We start from the raw sequence: 24,760 nt of genomic DNA, 5'->3' as shown, positions 1-24,760 counted from the left end.
TAGTATGCTGCTTTAAATCCTCATTTTCCTTGCAAGCCTAACAAGCAGTGCAGTGCCTGCTGTATTTATGGTAGTGCCATGTAATTAGCTGACTCACCTAATAAGACTTCACAGCACAGCAACAATTGCCAGCTTTTTTTGTCCTGTTACTTGGATAGACTTGGTTGAATATACTAATGCACAAAGGGAAATCTGGGAATAAACTATTTTCACTTTTCATGTCTAAGGGCTGATCCTCCTTTTCTATAAATAAAATTTATTATGTATGTTAAACTATATTCAAATTTGTTTACTATTTTAAGCTTTCATGGATTAGATTCTTGAAGGTCAGCCCCTTGGGTAGTGACTGAACAGGTAATCAACAATGTGAAGATGGGTCAAGCGGAGAAAGGTTTGCTCCTGTGCTGAGCTCGGAATCAATGAGTCATTTCATGTTTGCAAATACAATGATATTTGGAAGCAGGTCTTTTTTTTTTTTTTTTGAGACAGAGTCTCGCTCTGTCGCCCAGGCTGGAGTGCAGTGGTGTGATCTCAGCTCACTGCAAGCTCTGCCTTGTGGGCTCACACCATTCTCCTGCCTCAGCCTCCCAAGTAACTGGGACTACAGGCGCTCACCACCACACCCGGCTAATTTTTTTGTAATTTTAGTAGAGACGGGGTTTCACTGTGTTAGCCAGGATGGTCTCGATCTCCTGACCTCGTGATCCACCTGCCTTGGCCTCCCAAAGTGCTGGGATTACAGGCGTGAGCCACCATGCCTGGCCAGAGGCAGGTCTTAAAACTAGCAACTGGGTGAGAAATCAGTGGGGAGGGTAGGCTTTGACAAAGTAAGAGATAAAGAGTCTGCTTTCATATTTTACAAAAACCCAGGGAATGCTGAAAAGCCCATAGGAAAGAAGAAATATGCTGTCAAGATGTTAGTGAGCCAAGGCCCAGGAGTTTGCTTTCAAAAATAGATGAGAAATTGGACTTAATATCTGACTGGGAGAAAGTACTTTAGGCAAAACAAACTACTCACATACAAAAGGATGGGCTCTGAAGCAGAGAGTGAAGGCAATAGCTTCAAGATCAGTGGATTTAAAACCTAGAAGTATCTTCTCTAAAAGATAAAAGATTAAGAAAGGCTTTAAGATAGCTAGAGCAGGAATAAAGTAGTCGAGTGCATGTGATACCCCAGGGTCCCAGAAGTTTCCATACTAATAGAAACAGATACTAAGTGAAGTTTGAGGGTCCCTCACAATTTGGATAGAAAACTCTTCAAGTAGATCTCAACCTTCAGGCTGGAATATCTTTGCTTAGCTGTCCCAGCCAGAGGACCATAGTGGTTGATTTCAAAAGGAGTTGCAATTATTCTATCTTGTAAATTCTCTCACTGTTAAGTTGTGTCACAGTTTGTTGTTGCTACTTTCTTTTAGTTACCTAGAAAATGTTTTCTCTGAAAACTTCTATCCATGGCTCAACAGATCGGAGATAAAAAAGGAATCATCTTACAAGATTATCAAGAAAGATAATGGGCTAGGTGTGTCCTTAAAAGGTCATTCAAATGAAATATTAAAATTCTTACTTTTCTATGTTATTTGGACATGGAATAACAATCAGAGTTAATGTTTATTTGGTGCTTACTCTGTATTTGGTACCATTTCAAGAGTTTGATATGCATTATTTGATCTTAAAAAGCAACTCTATGAGGAAGTTACTACTGTCTCCATTTTATCAGTGAATGAACAGAGATAGGAAGTCTGGCTCCAAAGCCCACACTCTTAACTATTATGCAATATTAGTTGTCAAATGTCTTGAAAAAAAATCTGTGCCATTACTAAAATATTACGCTGGGCTGCTTATTAAGGTAAAATTACGTTTCAGAAAATTAATCCTTCCCAAATGCAATGTTAACTATTCTATGATGAAATATCAGAACTATCTCTAGTACCAATATTTTTATTGGAAGAAAATAGGAGGTTAAAGGAAATGTTTATATATATATATAAAAATGTGTGTATACATATATGTATATATATATACACAATGCACACACACACATGCATATATATGTGTATATATATGATTTTTTGCAAGGGCAAAAACCAGATTTTTTTTAAACACATAATTATTAAATCTGCAAATATCAAGTTTATCAATTTTTTGTTGCAGAAAAAATTAGTTTATTATAAATTCAATGCATGGCATTTTCTGGTTTAGACCTTTCCATTATTGTTCTGACAGAATAAAGACTATGAGGTTGTCAGAAATAAATTGTTCATTTTGTTTCCTAAATATGTGGCAAAGACACTGTATGTTTTTTGTTTGTTTGCTTGTTTGTTTTAGAATAGTTTGAAATATCTTCAAACCTTTCGACCAACCAAGAAAGCTTTTGCCTGGGCACAGGCTTTATCTTTCTTAGCATTACACTGAGATACTAATCCCTCCCAACAATTTCATTATGATTATCACAATAAAACATAATGATCCATTAAGTCCATGGGGCAGATGTTTATTTATTTATAACCCTGCCTTATTCCACAGAGAATTTAAAGAGGAATAAAAGATTATTTCCTCATCGCATCAAATGAATATCTTTTATTTTGTCTAATGTTGTGTTTTCTTTTTCTTTAATTAGGCACTAAATGTTTATTTGAATTCTTTTAATTACTTTTAAAGCATCCATTATTTCTGGATTACATTACTGAACTCTCAATAAATCAATACAGAGTTCTGTATTTAATTTTTTCAACATTTTTTCCTTCTTTAATTTGGTTCATTTATATCTCCCTTTGCTATTTATTGAGTAGAAATTCTGATTTTTGTAGCAGAGGGAGAACAAACAAACAACACACAGAACATTCTGTATTTAATGCTGCAATTGTCTCTATGGTTGCAATATGTAGGTGGGGTGCATTCAAGTGGGCTTGTGGTATTTGTGTGTGTGTGTGTGTGTGTGTGTTGCAAGAATATATATTGAGGATGATTCCTAATTTTATCACTTTGTTGAGGAACTGAAATTGTGGCTACACAATCACTCTAAATATTTTGTCTCACAGTCACCTCCCTTCAACAATTATATACAGTACACTATTTGTTGGAAGCTCAGGAGAAAAAGGGCATTTAAGAGCATGAGATTTGGTGGCAGACTGACCTAGTAGTAGATGGTACCAGTGAGATCTTGAGCAAGTGAGATCTTGAGCAACGTAAATGTTTCAACTGAAAAACGGTAACAGTAAAGCATTTTTCAGAGTGATGTTGTACTAAATGAAATGATATACATAAAGTAGCCTACAATGACCCATGCACAGTCATAATATCAAATATTTACTGAGCATCTACTATGTGCTAGATTATTTTAAGCACTTTTGAAAATACAAGTATTTTGATAAATGTATATCATATATTGTCTTAATAAGATTATATTGCTCTTATATTTCAACTTATTGCCAATTTTTTTTAAGAAAACCTTTTTTTGGAAAGAATTGAAACAAAAAACCCAACTATTTAAAAATGGAAACTTTTGGCTGGGAGCGGAGGCTCACACCTGTAATCTCAGCACTTTGGGAGGCCAAGTGGGTGGATCACAAAGTCAAGAGATTGAGACCATCCTGGCCAACATGGTGAAACTCTGTCTCTACTAAAAATACAAAAATTAGCTGGGCATGGTGGCACATGCCTGTAGTCCCAGCTACTCGGGAGGCTGAGGCAGGAGAATCGCTGGAACCCAGGAGGCAGAGGTTGCAGTGAGCCGAGATAGTGCCACTCCATTCCAGACTGGCGACAGAGTGAGACTCCATCTAAAAAAAAAAAAAAAAAAAAAAAAGGAGCCTTTTGCCTTACTTCGTTTGCTAGCTACATTCAAGTCTGCAATTAAGCTCGGTGCTTTGCCTTTCTCAAACTGTGCACAGGTCCTCTTCTTTGTTCCCCTTCTCTCTGTTGCCTAGGAATACAGCCAAAAACTTGAGTAATAGATGATAGATGGGTCTGTCACTAAGCACATCCTGGTGACATAGATAAGAAGCAAATGCTACAAAATTATAGGTGCAAACTACAAGTTGTGTTTTAATTGCTTTTAACAAGTACTTATAAGCAGAAGAACTGTGAAAAGTCTAACATTTTGTCCTACTTGCAAGCCTGCCAGTTTTTTGGGTGCTGGGCAAAGACACAATAGTGCTGGGTCAGAGACAATTGACTTTACTACTCACATTAATAGCATTAGCAAGAGTATCATGATTTTCTTGCACTGATTCCTCAAGCCCCAATTCCCACAGAAAAGCTCAGGTGACACCTACATGCTCAGCGGGTTGCATTAGAAAAGAGGAACCCAGAGCTCAGGAAACATGTATATTTTATAATGGCCAGTAAAGATGTCCCTTTGCTTCAGAAAGAGGCACTACCAAGGCACTACCAAGGCGGCAAGCACACCTGCCTTTTGTTTTAGAAGTAGAAATGATTTCTATCTTCCAAGACTGTTCACTATATGAAAAGAACGTCCCAAACAAAAGGCAGTTACTGACTTGCTTGAAAAATGTGCAGAAATGAGACCCTGCTTGAATGCGGACAGCTGACACAGGGACAAGGAGTAAAAATGATTAGGTTTTGAGCTTGAACAACTAGGAAGATAATTATTCACAGTAGAGAAAAAAAGAACAAAGTAGATTTTGGGGCAGATAAGCCAATTTTTAGATAGGTTGAGTCTGAGATGCCTCCACAAATATAAGTCGAAAATATGAGATTAGAGTTGAGAGACTTCAGAAATATATATTTTGAGTAGTTACACTACAGAGGTAAGTCATCAGAGTTCATAAAATTAAAGTGAGAAAAAGAGGCAAGTGAAGAAAAACAAGATGGCATCGCATGAAGAACTTTCTTAGGAAGGAAGGCAGCAAAGAGGAAAAATTGGAGGCATAGTCAGAGATGGAAGATGAAAAAGGAAAATAACTATTTCAGAAATGAAATGAAAAAGGTCTTTTATTAAGTAATTGGTACTACTTGTCAGTTTCAAGTGCTGTAAAAAAGGTGGAAAGAACCACACGTGCACTTTCAGTACTATGTATTTTGTGCTTCAGGGATTCATACCTGTTTAACAAAAGTATGTTTTTTCTCTAAGTGTGTTGAATAGTCCAGAAAAAGATGGAGGTAGAAGTCAGACTTCAGGAGATAAAGGAACAAGAAAGATCATTGAAGGCTGTGATGGCAGAAAACATTTTGACAAAGAGTTGTGCAATGAGAAAGTTGGGGTTGGGACAATTAATTTTGAGGGTAACAGTTGGGGATTTGAGTAGATTTTTTGCTTCTGTTCTTTAATTGTTTCATCTTCCTTTTTAAAGAAACCAAGAGACTGTTAATGTAGTAGGAGTAGAGTTTCACAATACAGAGCAGAGAGGGGGTTGGTTGATAGAGAATTGTCTCAAATGAGAGGAAAAGAATGGAGCCAAGAACAAAGGTGATGTTTAATTTAGGAAAGGTGGGACATGTTAACATGAGTCCAGAGAATTAAAATGAGCCTATGACATGCAGATGCTGAAGATGAAGAAAGGAAAGGAAGGAAAAGGAGGAATTTATATTTATTTATTGAATAATCTTGTAAAACTGTTAATCACCCCTTTTTATTGAAGATAAGACATAAATGTCAGAGGTGTTTTGCCTAAAGTAAAAAATATGATAGTCAAGCTGGGTTCAAAACCATATCAGTCTTATGCCAAAGCATGTTTTAATTGCTGTTGTGTGGTTGTGATTTTAAGGGAAGAAGAAGAGTTTTATAATGGACTCTCTGAAGAATAAAATATCAATTAGAAAGAAATAAAACAACTGCTGAGAAGCAGTGCATCCAAGCAGAATCTGAGTATCATCACTTTTTAGTTAAACTAACCAGTCCAATATCCTGATTTTTCTTTAACAGGCAAAGAATTTTTGAGTCTTTCCCATAGACAGCAATAATGGCATCCAATCCAATAGATAACAGTAACAAAGCTGCAGACAATTCTGTTGCCAGGGTTTCTCCTCCAGGGTGGCTTTCCAGCTAGTTTGTAAACAAATAATTCAGGTGGCCCTGTCATGTTACATTAACTAAAAACCAAGTCTAAAGCACATATATAATAACATATGTGTGTGCAAACTGGCTTGCTTTCAAATTCCTAAATCATACAATTAAATTTTAAAAATAACTGCATTTGGAAACAAGAAAAAAGTCACTTTGACACCCAACTGATGTATATAAAGGAGACTGTGCATATGGGTTTTAAAATGAGATGAAAATTGAAATTTGATCTTTGAGATTAAAAACAATGTTATGTAAATCTATTTTTATTTAATTTTTCTGAAAAATATTGTATTTGTTTTATACCCTCTTGCTATACAAACCTTTATTATTTTGCTTACCCTCTTTTCTTTTTTTATTCTTCGTACTTTTTCTTAATTTTGATATCTCTGAATTTAAAGTCTAGAGAATGATTCATCTTCACTAGTTCTATCTTTTCCAGTGCTAGTATTTTTGTTTTTGAGCTGTGGCTCCCCTATTCCATTTTTGAGATCTCAAACTATAATTTGGTGTCGAGTACCCAGGTATCTCATCTTTAAAGTGAAGACGTACGCAGCACAAAGATGCTTCTATTAGAACATCCACTAGATCAGAATGACCAGTGCACAAAATCTATTTTCCTAGCAGACTCACCAAATTTAACCTGGAAGAGAATGTCTGACTCTGTTGAATTTTCTTAGGCAAGTACAATATTTGAAAGTCACTGAATGGTTCAAATAAAATGTAACAACATTCAGATAACAGAACTGTGTTATTGTTCTCATGTGTTATGCCCAGAAAATAAGCAGATTGGAGCTTCTCTAAGATTAAAAGTCAAAGCAGTATTACAATTCCAGCCCAGATTTGACTATCTAATCATTTAAACCTTTGTATCATCATCATCATCACCACCACCGTCACTGCATACTCAATAAGCAAAAAAAAAAAAAAAAAAAAAAAATTCCTCTAAAATAAATGGAAAAGAAAATATCTGTGTAAATAGATTAAAGCGATTCCTGCTCACCACTCCCTTTCTCCGTGGGGCAGGAGACTTGAGCACATCAAAGGAATTCATAGGGTTCTTGGAGTAAGTGTGAAAGCCACAGTGATGAACTAAATGAATGTGCTTACATCTAAAGAAAGACATAAACATATTACATTAAAAGGTGGCATGATATAATGGTATATCACTGATTAAGAAATGTGAGGCCACTTTCATGTGCCACTGATAAATCATTATAATTTGACATAGTAGATAATGTCCCTATATTTCATCTGCATACCTGGAAAATGAGGACTTTCAAAACATATTCCTGCCAGTTACAGTCAGGTGTTGCAAAACAAGCATTTAGTGAGCATCTGAACTGAAGCTTAGAACTTCAGTTTTATGGCGGGGCGCGGTAGCTCACGCCTGGAATCCCAGCACTTTGGGAGGCCAAGACAGGCGGATCACTTGAGGTCAGGAGTTTGGGACCAGCCTGGCCCACATGGTGAAACCCCGTCTCTACTAAAAATACAAAAATTAGCCAGGCATGGTTGCACGCACCTGTAGTCCCAGTCACTCGGGTGGCTGAGGCAGAAAAATCGCTCGAACCTGGGAGGCGGAGATTGCAGTGAGCTGAGATCCTGCCACTGCACTCCAGCCTGGGCAAGAGAGTGAGACTCCATCTCAAAAAAATAAAGAACTCCAATTTTATTTTCTTCATGGCATAGCATAATAGATGAGTTAACAAATTAATGAAACAGATTGACATGTGTTAATTGCAATCATATACAGAACAGAAATCATTTCCATAAAATATTTAACCTGCCTGTTACTTCCTCTAAATCTCTCTGTAGCTGATGCCCCAATTTCACTATTAGCTCTTCAGACTTGGATGTTAAGCACTGTGCCTTCCCCTGGACCTCTCTTTAAATGTCACAGCTATTTCTGGCAGGTAAAACTATTGCTTTGGTTAGTGTGAACACACACCACTCTGGGTCACAAGGCACCTGAGAGAAAAGGATGCCAAAAGTAGGAAAATAACTCAGAAAAAAGAAAAAAAACACATGGTGCTGAAAAATACCACAGATACGCATTTGTATACTTAGGATCTAATTTATGTCAGTCATTAAAAGAAAATAAGGTGTTTAGAAAATACAGTGCTGTCTATGGTTATATTTAATATTGTGACCACTTAATACAAAGCAAAGCATTCTTGCTTGCTCTCATGAAGGAGAGTGCAATTTAGAATTCAGAGCTCAATTTCTAAGGAGGGTTTATGCACTCTATCTTGAGGCACACCAAGGAGATTTAGTTTACCAGTTTAGAAAGCACTGCCATAATTCAAGTCAGGGAGAGGGCTGATGGAAGATTTTTTAAAGATTTTAAAAGATCATGAGGGCAAGCTGGCTTTTAACAAAACAAAATATTTCCATGTGGCTTCTGGCTGACTGAATTAATAAGGCCCAGAGACTGATCTGAAGGCAAAAGCCTTTATTTTTTATTGCAATGGAAAAAAACTGAACATTATTTGACTATCAATTGTGAAGTTTAGTAAAAAGATTTTCACTAATGGGTGGTTTTAATATTTATGAATGTGATGGTTCAGCAAATTTTCTCCAATGTTTTGCAAGACCACTAATTAATAATCATCTTTACAAATGGAACATGTAATTGTCTGATACTATTTTTTTCTTTGCCAATGCTTAATACTTATTTTGAATATGTTTTATTAGTTTTTTCTAAATTTCTCTATTTATTTCTACCTGAGCATTTCTTAATTTTTTTATTCAGTCCTGTTATTCTCACTGTAGGATTTTTAAAAGCTGGTGTATTATATTAAAATCCTTCAACTGTGAATTCAGCAATGTTTTGAGTTCCAGGGATTCATCTGGCATTAGGCTGACCTTGTCAAGCATAAACATCAATATTAAAGAAAAGATTTAAGAAATGAAAGGCCTGAATCAAAATAAGCGGTCAAATTTTCCAGGTGTTTTGTGTCTTGAAAATCTTTCTTCTGTAATTACCTAAAGACTGTGGTTAGATAATTATTGAGGGACGTTTGCAATTGTCCCTTTTCTCTACATAGATCACCACATTAATTAAATGAGAGTCTCACTGGGGACAGGTTGCTGTTCTGTCTCTTTAAGTATTTTTAGTACTTTATTTTCAAAAGATAAAAAAGAACCATTAAGAAGAAGATTGCTTCTCAGCCAAATTTTCTGATATACAGATATTCTCAAAAGACAAGCACACACACATGCACACACACACACCCCCGCCCCAAGGCTCTGGAATGTGCGTTAACAATCTTATTTTTGCACATTTTAAAAAGGAGGTCATTATGAAATTTGCACATATTTTATGACCTATAATGTACTTCTCTGATCTGATTTCACTTGAGCTAATAAAGAAATACAAATCAGGTGCTTGCTGTGATCAAGATGCTAAAGTTATATTTACACTGCTTCATAAATGTAAGGTGTTAAAGCTTAGTGAGACAAGAAGTAAACTGATAATTGATTAACCACGGTGCTATACAAATCTACCTAGAGGGTGCCTTCCCAGGTTAATGCAATTATGGGAGAAAGATCCTGGCTCCTGGCTACAGAAATGCCAACTAAAGTGTTATTCACCCCATCCTTTACTTTGGAGGATGCGTTAGGATGACATTGCGCTGTGTCAAAATGAAAATACAAACGAAAGCAAATAAACTGAGTGATAAGAACTGACTCAGTTTCCTTACCCATTTCCCAGTTACCTTTTTTTTTAAGGCCAGTCTGCATGTCCACTAGAAGAAAAGGGATCTGGTTGTTCATCAGCCCATCCTTAGATCCCGGTACACATATGCACCTAGTAAGTGCCGAGCAAATATTCAATGAATGACTGCACCTTTCCTATGAATTCTTCGTTGATTATCCTTCAACAGAGCTAACCTCTCTTTCCTATGTGCTCAGTCAAATGCTCTCCCATTGGATTGAGTTCAGCATAGACTGCCATGTTTTGAGGTTTTGACATGATTGGTGTAAGCGAATGTCCTCTCCTGAGTTGTGAGACTCTACGAGCAGGACAACATCACACTCATCTCTACTTTCTATAGTTCTTTTGTCCACTCTCTAACAAATAATGCCAAGTGAAAAAGGGAAAAATGAGTGAATAAATTTTGTAAGATGCCAATGGAAAAAAAACAGAAAATCAAGAGTTACTAAAAGAAAGCACTGACTCCATTTAATTGTTTTAGACTAAGAATCCCTCAGTGATACATAGCCAAAATTAGGATTCAGATCCAAAATAAAAGATACTGTTGCCCCAGGTAGATATCATAATTTGTTATAATAAGTAAAAATGTATATTATTCAATACTAAACTTTTATACCACATTTCAAGTTTTTAAAACTTTATGTTCCTTTTATGCATAGATAGCAGTAGAGCATTAAGAACATGCATGGCTATCACCTGAGGTGTTGATTGTAAATTCAAATTCCTAGGCTTTGTCTCTTAACTACTGAATCAGAATCTTTGGGAGTGAACTGACAGGAATCTGAATTTTAAAAAAAGGTCTTCAGGTGATTCTTATGCATCTAAAGATAACTGCTTTAATATATAACAAAGAAACCCAAAGAGGGACACTTGAGGATTATTTCAATATATCTTCTTTTGCAGAGATTAATAGTGAATGTTGTTTTATCTGTTGTTCAGAATTTTACATATGCATTGGATGATACATCTTCTTTTACTGACAAAAAGGCTTTTCTCTGGAGAAAATAAAAAGGCAGCTTTCCCTGAGAGCACACACTTCTAGCAAAGCCCCAATCCATGTGACTCTAAGACAGAGAGTGATTTCCACCTTCTAGTCCTTACTCTCTTGCAAAAGGGGCTTTCAAATCTCATTACTGATGGTCCCATCTTTTATTACTGGTGTTATCAATGGGATGCTTGCAGCAGCTTAAGTATGTAGATAAAGAAGGAATGCACAATATACAGTACTGAATATTTTTAAAAAGTGGTCTTTCAGAATATGTCTGTATGTGTGGGGGCCCATGCTTAGGCATATGTGTGATACCAGTGTGTTATTTATGTTGAAACCAATGTTTTACATTAATGGCTGGAATTCCAGAAAAACAAGAAAATATTTGTATTTTCTAAACCATTAAAAGTTTAGTGGAACTCATTAGCAGTCTGTATCATCTCTCTGTGTATTTCAGAAGTACATTTTAAGTGTAACAGCTAGGGGTAAACTTTTATAACTGTATGATTTGAACACAAGTACAAGAAATATTCAAGGTTTTCTTTTTTCTTTTCTTTTTTTTTTTTTTTTTAGATGAAGTCTCGCTCTTATTGCCCTAGCTGGAGTGCAATGGCGCGGTCTCAGCTCACTGCAACCTCCTCCTTCTAGGTTAAAGCAATTCTCCTGCCTCAGCCTCCCTAGTAGCTGGGATTACAGGATCCTGCCACCACATCCACTAATTTTTGTATTTTTGGTAGAGATGGGGTTTCACCATGTTAACCAGGCTGGTCACGAACTCCTGACCTCAGTCGATCCACCCGCCTTGGCCTCCCAAGGTGCTGGATTACAGGTGTCCACTGCGCCTGGCCAATATTCGAGTTTACACAGGAAAAAGAATACTTTCTCTACGTAACCTTTACTTATTTACTCATAAGCCTCTAGTTCTCTCTAGATTTGACTTTAAATCTCAACACATTTCCCAGAAACTAATATCTTCTGGCTGACTTCTATTAAAAATTCAGACAAAGAAAAAAACTGATTACAATGGAGAGAGATTATACTACTACTATTCTCCCATTCTCTCTCTCTACAGCATATCACCTCCTCCAAAATCAGTTCATATCTAACTCCTAGCACATTTTTAGTTAAAAATATACATGCACAAAATGTATGCATAAATATACATGCTGATATCACACATATGTATGTGTGTGTATATATATATATTATACAAAAGCAGATATATATATATATATGCTTTCTTGCAGGTGATACAATGCTTTTTTGGAGGTGGTTTTGTAGGCCTATGTAATGTCTCTATTGTTATATTTTAAAAGTTTCTTTTTTGTTTGTTTGTCTGAGATGGAGTCTCCCTCTGTAGCCCAGGCTGGAGTGCAGTGGCGGGATCTCGGCTCACTGCAACCTCTGCCTCCCGGGTTCAAGTGACTCTCGTGCCTCAGCCTCCAGAGTAGCCAGGATTACAGGCGCGTGCCACCACACCCCACTTTTTTTTTTTTTTTTGTATTTTTAGTAGAGATAAGGTTTCACCATGTTGGCCAGGCTGGTCTCAAACTACTGATCTCAAGTGATTGGCCAGGCTTGGCATCCCGAAGTGCAAGACTACAGGCGTGAGCCACCACGCTCCACCAAAAGTTTCTTAGCACACATTCTCATGAGAAAAATTGCTGAAAACTTGGAAATAAAGAAACAGAATGACTACATGTCCTTTAAATGTTATTTTTAAGGGGCTCAATCAATGACTATTAAGTTATCTAAGATAAAACACCTGATTTTGACATTGCCATTAACTTTTTTATTAGAGCCCCCAGATCTGCAGGTTATATGTGCAGATGTGCAGTGGCTGCTTTATTTCCCTTTTCAAGAGATTTTCTTATACAGCATCTATCCACTCTCCTATAGAGATGAAGTTAACTCCCTAGACAAGCATCACCTGTCCCCAATCCCCACCCCTCCACTTGACATAAAAACCCAAAGAGATTCATGCTCATTTATGCTCAGTAGAAAACATAATTCCATAGGTTACTGCTATTATTAATCAAATATTTACTAGATTTGTCTCTATTAGCCAGTTCTTTTTAGAATTCCTTTGACTCACTTTTTCTATAAATCTTGATTCCTCAGATATTCCTTTAAACCAGTCTTACCAGCTTATTGGCTCCACTATTAATTAATTAGTTGAATAAAATCTTTGAAATGTGTTTATTTTTGTATAAAAACCATCTTCTTTACTTTTCAAAAACTATACTTGAGCACACTGTGAAAAGATAAATTGCTAGGTTCAATTGAGGAATTGAATAATTTTTTTCCTCTTTTAGTTTTAACATTCTACACAATTTAAATTATTTTAAAACTCAGAAAATGCTTTAAGCTCATATTTATAGACTTCCTAAGTAGTACAATCTGTTAACTGAGGTAGGTAAGTAAATGTCCTTGAAAACTTCCATAAATGGTGGTGAATAAATTACAAAGGTGGAAACAATTTTCCAGGTCTCTGAGCCATATTCAATATAATAAATCCTGAATAGGAGTTCAGTGAAAAGATTAGGTAGATTTTTTTTTAAAAAACCCATATCCCATGGGATCTTGCTGTAAGGTACTTTTATAAATTATACTGATTATACTGTCTGTTTCGTTTCTCTTTCTATTTACCATGTGTTATATACTTTGGTGATCTTTGAGAAAGCATTTAACTTACTACAGGCATTTTTTTCCCTAAAGTACAAGTAGGTATGCCAAAAGAACAGCAAGGACAATGTCTATCCATCCAATCTGGTGGCCTCAGAAGGACAAAAGCCAGAGGTAATCTAAAGCAATCAAGGAGTCTGACCACCGTGGAAGCCCTGAGGAAGTGGCTGCTTTATTTCCCTTTTCAAGAGCTTTTCTTATACAGCGTGTATCCACTCTCCTATAGAGATGAAGTTAACTCCCTAGACAACTATCACCTGTCCCCAATCCCCACCCCTCCACTTGACATACAAACCCAAAGAGATTAATTAACATTTGTTCCAGGAAGAGACACAGACAAAAACATCCGATATTGGAATATTCCTTTGTGAATAAATATAAAACTTATGGAGAGGAAGGAAGATATTTTGAGAGGAAAAAAAATCATTGGACTTTATTGCTCAAAGCCAAAAGAAATTGTATTTTTGTGGCAAAAGTAAAACAAGGTAATTTTGTACTGTGTGCTGTATTTCTGGCAATGATCTGTTATCTTAAGAGGCTTATATAGAAAGAACAATTGTACCTACTTTTATAGCATGCTCTGAGGATCTAAGGACCCTCAACAAATAGTTTTCATGCTACAAGCAGGCACATATTTAGGCACAAATAGGATGGGATTCTTTTTTTAACTGTAGTATAAATAATTTTATATAATACAGTTATATGGGCTTTTTAAAATAAAATACAGTCAGATTTCAGATCTCTCTATTCTAAGATAGACACTTCACAATTTGAATTCAAGACTCCTTATTTCTTGAAGACATCTATGAAAGCAAATGCTTTTGAGAATTGGCTGAATCTGAGTCCATTCTGATTAGCAGATTCCACATTCACTTTTGAGCCATGACTTAGAAGCTATCAAGACATTATCTAACAATTTTTTTCTCAGTATTCCAGGAAAATAAAAATGTGCATGCATTAACTCAATAGGTATTCAGATGTTTCCCATTAGTAAGTTGTGACCATGCAATAAAAACCATGCTCAACAATATCCCCCAATAAACTTCAAGATTTACAAACTCATGCATACCCACATTTGTGTTAAAATTTGAAATAATGAAATATTTTTACATTGTGAAAAATAGATATATATGCATTTTGTGACCAAAACCATCACCACAGTTCCATTGCTGTTGTTGTTCTTCTTCTCGTTATTATTATTATTTTTGGTTTGTTTGTATCTGGCACATTTGGGATTATAAATCACAAATAACATAAATAGGATAATGTTAATCTCCTTCTTACAAAATCCAATGGTTTCCCACAAGTCTATATATAATATGCAAATTTCTTATTATAGCTTAGAAGATCTGGAATAATTTTTCCTATCTCCAGCCTTCACCTCTTCTCACATTCATCATATTCTAGCTATTCAGGACTCTTTCATGTCATAAAATATGCCAGATTTGCACACCCTTAAAGCCTTCATATACGAGTTTGTTCTGCCTTGGATACCTCTGTTCCACATTCCCGAACATTCTCTCTCTCATCACACAGCCGGACCCTTTCACCCTCCTGATCTCAATTGAAACGTGACATTCCTGTATAAACTTTCCATGAGCTGGCTTGTGTGACTGAACCCAAATGGCTAATGGATTTTCCTTCCCATTACATGCTCTCTAATTTATGATGCTTTGCTTGGGGGGAAAATGAGAGCTGGGAGTCTACGGAACATGGAAGTCCTCTTGCAGAGGTACAAGAGTGGAAATGGCTGTTCCCCAGCCTGGCTCTCTGAGTCAGACCTGACGTCCACAGAGAGAGCACTGCAGTAGCAGTAACTGCTAACGCTTCTGTTTTGATTGTGGTAATTGGAACACTCAGGGCACAAGCCGCAAGGTCACTGGCAAGGGTAGCAGCAGCATGATTCCTCCCTTAGTAATTTTAAAGCAGCAGATTTCAAAAAGGAAAACCAAGTGGATAAAAGTGAGCAGACTTGTTCTTCAGCACATGTGAGATACCCTTGGAGATGCCAATAAATCACTGGAGAGACTGTGAAGGAGGCTTAGGCCCTGCAGATGAAGTTAGTGATGGAGGGAAATCGTGTTTATTCTCGGGCTGTCAGGTCTGAAATACCTGGGTTAAGTAAATGACCTCTGGGATGGTCACAGTCAGCAATTATTAGCAGTTACAGATCCATCTCTATGCCAAAACAGATAACAGCATCCAGGAATTATCCAAAGTCACAAATCAATCTCAGTGTCTTGTCATGCACCCACGTAGTGCTTTTCCCTTCCTCCTAGTTACTTAATGGATAATGGCACGTTGTCAAATAGACAAACAAACAAGTGAGGATAAATGTTGCTCTGAAATTTAAGGTGAATCATTAGTCAGACTTGGTATCGTCATGGAATTTGGTCTGTTTTCTAACTAGCTTTATTTTAGCACAGCCATAAATCTGGCTGTAATTGTCTTTAACTCCGATGACTCATACATCTAAGCATTTCATTTAACTTTCAACCGTGAAAAATCCCAACTGATTTGGCAATATGAATGTGCTCTTACTCACATGCATATGATCATATGATGCTGTCAGTATGACATCTGTTTTTGTTCTTGGGATGTTGATGGACTATCATGAACCATCTTATAACTTTCCCAGTCCCCTTTTAAGTCCAAGAGGATACAGCTGAGAAGGCAGGTAGAGTTTTTGGTCAGTGGCTAGATTTTTTCTGAATATCAAACAAATTGCCTGGTATGAGAATTTAACAGAATATGACCACAATTTTTTTTTTTTTTTGAGACGGAGTCTCGCTCAGTCACCCAGGCTGGAGTGCAGTGGCGCAATCTTGGCTCAATGCAAGCTCCGCCTCCCGGTTTCACGCCATTCTCCTGCCTCAGCCTCCCGAGTAGCTGGGACTACAGGCGCCCGCCACCATGCCCAGCTAATTTTTTGTATTTTTAGTAGAGACGGGGTTTCACCGTGGTCTCGATCTGCTGACCTCATGATCTGCCCGCCTCGGCCTCCCAAAGTGCTGGGATTACAAGCGTGAGCCACCGCGCCTGGCCGACCACAATTTTGTTAACAGATTTATCTACTTGAAACATTGCCTCAGTCAATGAAGAAACTTATGTTCTATAACTAATAATAAAAGATCATTTGTAAATGAAATGTGACAAATTGCTGTTTTAATCATGAGGATTACCATTTAGAACAGCTAGGTAAACATTTACTTTTTAATCTGGAAATAAGTTAAAGCAAATAATAAAAATTTATATTTAAATCACACAACATGTTTTATCATGAATAATAAATGTTTTTAAAGTTTAAAAATGTATTTGTTACCTTGTGGGTATTCCTGAACATGATTAGGATTTTTATTTCTCCAAGTATTTTTATTCACTCACAGAATCAAAATGTCAAGGCTATCTAAGTTTTCATCAAGTGCTAATTTAGCATCTAAGTTTTTATTAATTAATTTGTAAAGGAAACAATAATGAGAGTCAAAGGAAGAAGCATCTCCTGTGGAGAGCTCCATTTCCAGATTCCAACGAAACCATTAAAATATTTATGGCACTGAGGCTGAATCAGACGGGTCTTGTGTACTCTCTTGTGTGGCCATATTGTGTAGCAATAGGGGGTTTCGAATAATAAGATTCAGTCATCCATTTAGACTCCAATTGGAGCTCAGGCAACTTCAATTTGTGATTATAATGATTAATTTCAAAAAGATGCACTATTTGTAGACCTATGTTGAAACTTATGCAGTGGAACTAAAAAGCCACCTATTTTTATAATAAAAAGGCACAAATATGCAAATGCAAAAGAAATCATTGGAAAATTTTGAATGTTTCAAATATAATTATCACAAATGCAAATATAAAATAACAGAATATGTTTGTTAATATTTTACTTTCATTTAATCAGTTCTACTAAGGCAAATATATGAATTTTTTAATATACAAAAATGCCCCCCGAAACTCCGTTAAGTATACCTATATGACCATTGGGTAAGATTTTTTATGATTATTAGCATGGGAAAATTGTGACCGTTTAGATATATTAAATATATTAAGTAATATATTTAATGATTTAAGATTGTTAAATATTTTAAATTAAAATTGAAACCTCATTTTGCCAATATTAAAAATTTCAAAATTTAAATACATATGACACCAATACATACAATGTTACTTTGTCCTGAACATAAGTTTTAAAAGAATTTAAGTTTAAATATTCTCCTAAATGCTTTGTGAGACTTAAGATAAAAACAGTTCCTCAGAACTCCTGACAAAGGGGGGCAGTAAAGAAGGAAAAAGATTTTTATGGAGTTCAGGGAAAGCTGAAAGGCCTTTATGTACATTCCCTATTTTCTAAACAGTAAATGATGGATTGCTTTTCAGGCAGACTACAAAATTGCTAAAATCAAATGTTGGGACGGAAATGTGGAATGCAGAGTTTGCTACCCCCTTTTACTTTAATATTTTCAAAGAATTAAGAGAAATTATTACATTTTATTTTATAAAATATTATATTTAAAATTACTCCATTCTAAATGAATGTTATTGCAAACGTAGGCTTATAAGAAGAATGCATTTATAAGCCCTAGATGACATACAACATAAAAATAATAATTACAAATTATGCATTTGTTTTCTTTTTCTTTTTTTTTTTTGAGATGGAGTTTCGCTCTTGTTGCCTAGGCTGGAGTACAGTGGCACAATCTCGGCTCACTGCAACCTCCACCTCCTGGGTTCAAGCGATTCTTCTGCCTCAGCCTCCCCAGTAGTTGGGATTACAGGCATGCACCACCATGCCCGGCTAATTTTGCATTTTTAGTAGAGACGGGGTTTCTCCATGTTGGTCAGGCTGGTCTCGAACTCCCAACCTCAGGTGATCTACCCGCCTTGGCCTCCCAAAGTGCTGGGATTACAGGCCTGAGCCACCACGCCTGGCCTGTTTTCATTTTAAGTGTAGTTGTCTAGCATTTTCAATACATTCCCCCACTTTTGACAAATTTTATCTTGACATTTAGCTAATGGGCAAGCAAAAAATTAAGTGGAATAATTGGAGAGAACAATTATCTGGTAACCTAAACAATGGTAATGTGAGATGGGTATTTTATGCATTGTTTGGACTTATAAACTATCTAGTGTTCTAATAATAGACATAATGGTTTATTCAACTAATAGCTACTGTCATCCTTAGAAGTTATTAACAACTCGAAGTAGTGAATTACATCCAATTAAAGGGTGCTTTTGTATAGACATTTGTTCTTATTGCTGGTCACTTATTCTTCAAATATCTTTTAGGCACCATTTACAAAGATGACCAGAGACACAAAATCTGCACATATAATAGAAAGAGCCAGGTAGTCATTCAATAAAAGAAGGTATATAGTACCAGGAAAAGATTTTTATCTTAGCCTAAGGCAATCTGAATTCTCAAGCCCAAAGTACATAAATTCGTTGGAATTATTTCAATTTCAAGTCATTAAAACTGTGACGCACATTTACACCAGTGGTTTGGTTGATTACTCCTCTTCAGCCCTCGTCTCTTAAGCACAGGTATACACACTCACAGCAATATCTCTGCATACAATATTTTTGACAGAATGAAAAAGTTAAAAATATTGATGTTTATTTCAGCGATTCTGAAATGGTTTATAAAAATTCTATGACTATAAGAAATTCATGAGGAATGCAATATATCAGGAAAGAACAGTGTCATCTTTACATAAAAAGGATGTGTGTGAGTAATTTGAGAGGCTGGAATCTAGTGACAAACGTGTCACTTTTTAAGGTGTGCTTGATTCACAGCTGACAGCTTTGATTTGAAATTGCCTTTAAAAAAATGTCTATGTATTAAAGCAATGAATTCTAACCAAAAGTTTGTTGGAGCTAACCATAGTACCTATATATTCAATATGTTTATGGGAGGAATGGAAGATTTGATATTTAGGCACTAAAGGGTTGCTATGATAATTATTATACACAATTAAGTTTAAAATGAATATATGTGTCGGTTCTATTATTAAATGTTATAAAATATGAGGGAATAATAAATGCTATGTAATTTATAAACTATAAGAAAATTTATATCAGAAAGCTGCTAATTTCCTAATACATGCACTATCTTCAGTGTCTCCAAAACTGTCAACTCCGCCAATGTTACTAGCAGATGATGAGCAGGCAGTCCGCGTGATATTAGCAATTACACAGTCAGAAATCTGAGTCTTTCTTTCACCTTATGAGCTGTTTAGGAAGAAGGTGTATGTGTGTGTAACAGGGAGCAAGAGGAGATTAACTTGTAAGCCATTATCTGATGCAAAAGCAGACATTTACTAAGTCATCTATGAAGAGATGGTTCGATAATAGCTAAGCATTCATATAAATCTTCAGGGACTCGGATTCTCTCAAGTGTGACAGAATACTCCTCTCAACTGCCAGCGCTCCTGTTGTAAAAAATCACATTTGGCAAAGGGCTCTGGTGTTTTGAGTTCTACTCAGTGACAGGTTTGTTTTAAATAGATTAATACTATCTGAGGACAATAAAATGACCTTCAATTAAGACTCCTTTTAAATTTTGTCTACCTGATTTCCACTATGGTTCGTATCTAGCTGTACTCTAAGAACGATCTTTAGAACATTCAAAGGTGATTATGAGAGAGATATCTAGGAAGTCATAGGAAATAACCACTACTCAATGCTGTTCTGTACACCATTAGTAAACCGTAAGAGAGGACAAATATTTATCCAAGAAAGAGACTATTACATAGCCACCAGGATCCAATATGGATTCAGCACAATTGAGCAATACATGTAACAGATTTGTGGTGAAAAACAGGTGCTGCTCAATGGCTTAGTCTAAAGTTCTCCCTCAATTCCTTCCCATCACCTAATTTGTTTGACATCTAGTCTTTTTACATTATAATATAGTATATTAAAAGTTCTTATTATAGTTTTTTTCTTTTTTTTGAGACGGAGTCTTGCTCTGTCGTTCAGGCTGGAGAGTAGGCTCACTGCAAACTCTGCCTCCTGGGTTCATGCCATTCTCCTGCCTCAGCCTCCTGAGTAGCTGGGACTACAGCCTCCCACCACAACGTCTGGCTAATTTTTTGTATTTTTAGTAAAGACGGGGTTTCACGGTGTTAGCCAGGATGGTCTCGATCACCTGACCTCATGATCTGTCCGCCTAGGCCTCCCAAAGTGCTGAGATTACAGGTGTGAGCCACCGTGCCTGGCCCTTATTATAGAATTTTTAGGTATACATTGCACATTTTTCTAATTGTGCTTGAATAACCCCAAACAAGTGGGCAAATGCTTCACTGGGCTACATTTGCATCCCCGAGTACAATTCCACATTGGTTTTGGTTTTGTGAATTTTGGAGTAATTTATTTTGAGAGGTGTCCCTGGAAATAAATAATGCTGATATTTTGGTGTAATTTTATTTATTGTATTAATGGAATATGTAAATACAATCTATCAGCATTAGACAGAAAATATTTCAGAGATATCAAATTCTTTTGCCAAGAAAGGTAGTAGTTTGCCAGGAACTACAAGCTTTCTAACTTAACTTTTAAAAGCAAATTTTAATTTTTAATTTTGATAGATCATCATAGTTGTACATATTTAAGGGCTATCTGTGATATTTTTATACAATACTGCCATGTTTACTGCATCACTATTCACAATAGCCAAGATGTGGAATCAACCTTTGTTCATCAACAGAAGAAGAGACAAACCTGACATTGGTCTGTGCTGGCTGCAGGTTCTGGAGAGCTGTTTGAAGTGGCGAGATGGCAAATGAAAGGGTCAGTTGGTTGCCTGGTGGGTTGTTCGTCCTCATAACACTTTACCTATAAATTTTGCCTTTTCTCACGAAACCATAATAATGGAAAAACAGCATGAACCTGGATAGGCACAGCCAGTCACTATCCTAACGTCAAGTTGGTATGAGTCACATAAGTAGAGGACTAGAAGTTTTATCTGAATAGTATTGTCATAGTGGCTAGGAATGAGAGTGAAAAGTAGACTAGATGTGTGCTTTGATATGGCTTGGAGCAAAAGGTCAGGTATTAGGGGCACTTCCGAAATGATATCTATTATTTAGGAACTGGGTCAGGAAAATCTATAATTACGTTCCTACTGTATTTACATACCATTCATTCCTAAGAGAGCTCTTCCAAAAAAAAAAAAAAGAGATGTCAGTGCATAAAAAATAAATTCCATTTCTTTCTCAAGTCCAAAGTACATAAATCTTGAAATTTTCCAGCTAAAAAATAGGCATACGTTCTAGCATCAGCTTTAATTTCTCCCACATTCATTTTCTGCTACAATAAAGTGACAAAGCCATTCATATTTTATGCATATTTGTTACATCTAATTACCTGTTTTTCAGTTAGATAAATATGCTTTATATCCTAGGTACCATCAGAATTTCAAAGCTCAGAAAATCACTAATGAGAATGGAAGGAATTAACCATCATGCAAGCAGAAGCATGCAGCTACCATGCTACCTTGCTCAGAGTTCATGTAGCAGTTTAATCAGGGTAGCAGCTGTGCAATGAGCTTCATTGGAACTGGAGTCTCACATCCTAAATGTGAAATATCTACTGTTTGAAAGGGTGATAACTTTATGCCTTGCAAAGAAAATAGTCCTCAGGTGTTATTTTTTAATGAATTAACCCTTTCTCTTTCCTCACACCTTTTCTCTTTTCTTTTTTTGCCCTCAAAAGTATTTAAAGGATAATCCCATATGATAACTCACACTGCCTAGCTTCAGTACAACGTCTCATACATTGCAGGCACTCACAAACATTTGTTTAATGAATGAATAAGTGAAAGTCGAATGGAAAATTACACTGTTGAATTTAAAATGGTTTTAGAGGTACATCTCTAAATTTATTGATTTATTTAGGATTAGTACATTGTTACATTTTCACTGCTAAATTTCATATTATTCATTAAAGAAAGGTAGTGTTGTAGAGTTATATAGTTGACAGATGATTATCTGTAACTTCTAATATACTCAGACAACGTAAGTTTTTCTAGCATGCAACTTTTAAAATATAAACTCTCCAACATTTAAAGCTATAACACTTTTTAGTAATTTTTTAAGAAATGACAGATCAATAGTAGCTTTCCATAAATAAAAGCCTATTAATTTGTATAACATAACAAAATTTAGTGCAACATAAATTTATATAGTACTCCTACAAGAAATCTATAGGAGTAAAATTATGATTATAAAAATCAGCAGACTTAAACAAATAACACCTTTCGATTAAGTTTATAGATACCAAAGACATTTAACCTTTAACATCCCACTGTGTAAAATCAAATGGGAAAGGATAAAAGGACCAAAGCTATGGTTAGTAATAATTGATTGCTGCCTACCTACAAACTAATTTGTTTTAATATCTATTCTAGAACCAGTATGTTACCCCTTTTAACCTTAGCTAAATAATGTTTATACAAACCTTACTATGAAGAGCTATCTTTTTTTTTTTTTTTTTTTGAGACGGAGTCTCGCTCTGTCGCCCAGGCTGGAGTGCAGTGGCGCAATCTCGGCTCACTGCAAGCTGCGCCTCCCGGGTTCACGCCATTCTCCTACCTCAGCCTCTCCGAGTGGCTGGGACTACAGGCGCCCGCCACCACACCCGGCTAATTTTTTGTATTTTTAGTAGAGACGGGGTTTCATCGTGGTCTCGATCTCCTGACCTCGTGATCTGCCCGCCTCGGCCTCCCAAAGTGCTGGGATTACAAGCGTGAGCCACTGCGCCTGGCCCGCAGAGCTATCTTTAACAAGAGCATCCCATTGAGGAAAAAAAAAAATAGAAAGATAAGAAAATTTTCACTTTTTTCTAATACCAACAGATACCACTTTATTGATATTCCATTTCTGTATATAATGACATAGAATATGAGCATTCCCTGTAGTTCAGTTTTACTGACAGTAACATTGCACAAGTCATTTTAGGGCTATGTGCTATGCAGAGACATTGTACAGTTAATTGGCATCATTAAGTAACATTTTGAAATGATGATGTGTTCAAATGTAGTAGTTAAAGGCTTGATTGGACATTGCTAAATTGTGTACTAGATCTCTAAAGAGATGGAATTTGCCCCCAGTAGGCTTTATCCTTTGTCACCTGTCTCAAATTTGGAACTTATTTCTTTTAAGTTGAAAATTTTATGTTCATGTTGGAAATTTAAATTTTAACAATTAAAAGATTACTTGAAATGCAATGCTACCCACGGCTGCCTGTCATTTTGGGGGTTTCTTATAGATTCTTTTTAGGGATAAGAATTATGTTAAAACCAGATGCTAGAATTGCTTTAATTTTTATTCCCCAATTTTTCATTTCCATTTTGACAAAGAGGCCCAAAACATGAATAGCCTTTTGATCTGTTTTTTTCTCCCATATCAGTTCCCATGAGACCAGTGATTTCATTCTTTCTGTTATTGCAGGTTTACATTTTGCAGTCATCTTTTATTCTTGCATCACTGTCTTCAATCATTGTGGCCAATTCTTTCCAGGTCATTCTCCAACCTCCATATCAAAGCTATAGATCAATAACTATCAGAACAAGTTAAACATTAAGATAATCATCTTTTCTTTATAATAATAACCACCACTGAATTGCAATTGTTATGAGGTATTATGCTAAACACTTTATCAAATCTTATGAAATAGGGGTAATTTTTATTCTCATCTCACATGAGAACTTGAGGCACATAAAAATTAAGGCATTTTGCCCCAGGTCTCATGGCTGGCAAGTGGTCTGTCTGAGAGTAGAGAGCCGGCTTCAAGCATTGTACTATAGGGCCTCTGTGTCATGACTATAAACCTTTCATGGCATGGTCTATACATTTGGGTTCTTCAGCTTCAAATTTATCTATCATGCAGGCATGACACTAGGTTTTCACTTGCACTGGAAGTCAACTGCTGGAAGATTAGTCTGTAGAAAACCGTAGGCCACAGAGTTCCTGAATGTGTTAATAAAAGGCTTAGATTTTATTTTGGATGGGCTGGGAAATAAATAATTGAAGGGTTGTAACAGGGAATGTGCAGAATTGCATTGTGGAGAGATCTAATTGGAGATTGGGGGAAAGATGAGCAGGCCCTGAACTGTGATAATGTTGGCAAGCTTGAGGGGAGGGACAGAATCAGAAAATATTTGTAAATGACATCTCTAGGCCCCTGTGATTTACTGGATGGAGGATGAGCAGGTGAGAGGTATTTGTTTTGAAAAAAGTGATTTTGAAGAGAGGGCAGAAAAAGATTTTCATTTTTTTACTTCATGTGTTCATGAGTTGGGGAGTCGGGGTACAGAATGAAAGACACATGAAGCCAGGGACTG

General features: G+C 36.2%; 2 protein-coding genes across 3 annotated transcripts in view; both read right to left on the bottom strand.

Moving 5' to 3' along the window:
* Positions 1-9,262, bottom strand: part of GPRIN3 (GPRIN family member 3) — a 492,222-nt gene extending 482,960 nt beyond the window's left edge. The window contains exon 1 of the mRNA XM_063610253.1: positions 9,252-9,262. The gene's annotated coding sequence lies outside the window, so the exon portion shown is untranslated. The remainder of the gene's footprint in view (positions 1-9,251) is intronic.
* Positions 1-24,760, bottom strand: part of SNCA (synuclein alpha) — a 115,676-nt gene that overhangs the window by 13,932 nt on the left and 76,984 nt on the right. The gene's annotated exons all lie outside the window — the stretch shown is intronic.

The sequence above is a fragment of the Symphalangus syndactylus genome, chromosome 10, assembly GCF_028878055.3.
Source record: "Symphalangus syndactylus isolate Jambi chromosome 10, NHGRI_mSymSyn1-v2.1_pri, whole genome shotgun sequence".
Lineage (NCBI taxonomy): Eukaryota > Metazoa > Chordata > Mammalia > Primates > Hylobatidae > Symphalangus > Symphalangus syndactylus.
This window is presented reverse-complemented; position numbering and strand designations above follow the sequence as displayed.